Source organism: Gymnoscopelus braueri (genome assembly GCF_963280865.1).
Source record: "Gymnoscopelus braueri genome assembly, chromosome: 2".
Taxonomy (NCBI): Eukaryota; Metazoa; Chordata; class Actinopteri; order Myctophiformes; family Myctophidae; genus Gymnoscopelus; species Gymnoscopelus braueri.
This window is the reverse complement of record NC_137604.1, coordinates 18,856,970-18,857,878: the sequence shown is the minus strand read 5'-3', so window position 1 is coordinate 18,857,878 and position 909 is coordinate 18,856,970.

The window sequence follows — 909 nt, the reverse complement described above, 5'->3', positions numbered from 1 at the left end:
GACCAAGAATTTATCCTTATGGGACACAGTAAATGAGGGGGCGGAGGAAGAGATGGCATTACCAATCTCGACAGAGATAGTTCTCGCTGTGAGATAAGAGCGCATCAGCTGGAGAGCACTGCCACCATGACCCGCCCTTGACTACAGACGGCTCAACAAAGTGGCATGGTCGACTGTGGCGAAAGCCACGCTCAGGTCAAGGAGGACCAGTATTGCACCATCCCCAGCATCCAGTGTCATCAGAAGGTCGTTGGTGACTTTAACCAAGGCTGTCTCAGTACTATGGAGTGCTCTCAAACCGGATTGAAACTTTTCGAACAAATTGTAATTGGACAGGTGAGTGAGAAGCTGTGAGGAAATAACTTTTTCTAAACTTTTGGACATGAAGGACAGTTTGGAAATTGGTCTATAATTCATGAGAAGAAGAGAATCGAGACTGGGTTTCTTTAACAAGGGGTGAATTAAGGCACGTTTAAACGAGGATGGGACAGAACCAGAGACTATGGAGTGTTTAATTATGGTGAGGATGGATGGATGGGCCGACTGTTTCAATTACCTCTTTTAACAGAGAAGTTGGAATTATGTCCAGATTGCAGCATGAGGATTTCATTTGTGATATGGCTTTAGTGAGTTCTGACAGGGTTATAGGTTCAAACTGATGTAGAGGAGCTGGAATGCTGGGTAAGATTGAAGTGTGTGTGTTCCAAGAACAGGACTGATATCATCACAGTTCAGTGGAGAACAACCCATCTGACTCTATGAAATAACACCGACCCCATAATTGCTCTGACTTCAGGGGCCTGTTCCTCAAAAGGTGAATTAACAAAGCCTGGCCTTAAGCCAAATCAAGGCTTGACAAAGTCGGGTCCGAAAAGCCTCGTTTGTTCCGTTCCTCAGACGCCAAGCCAG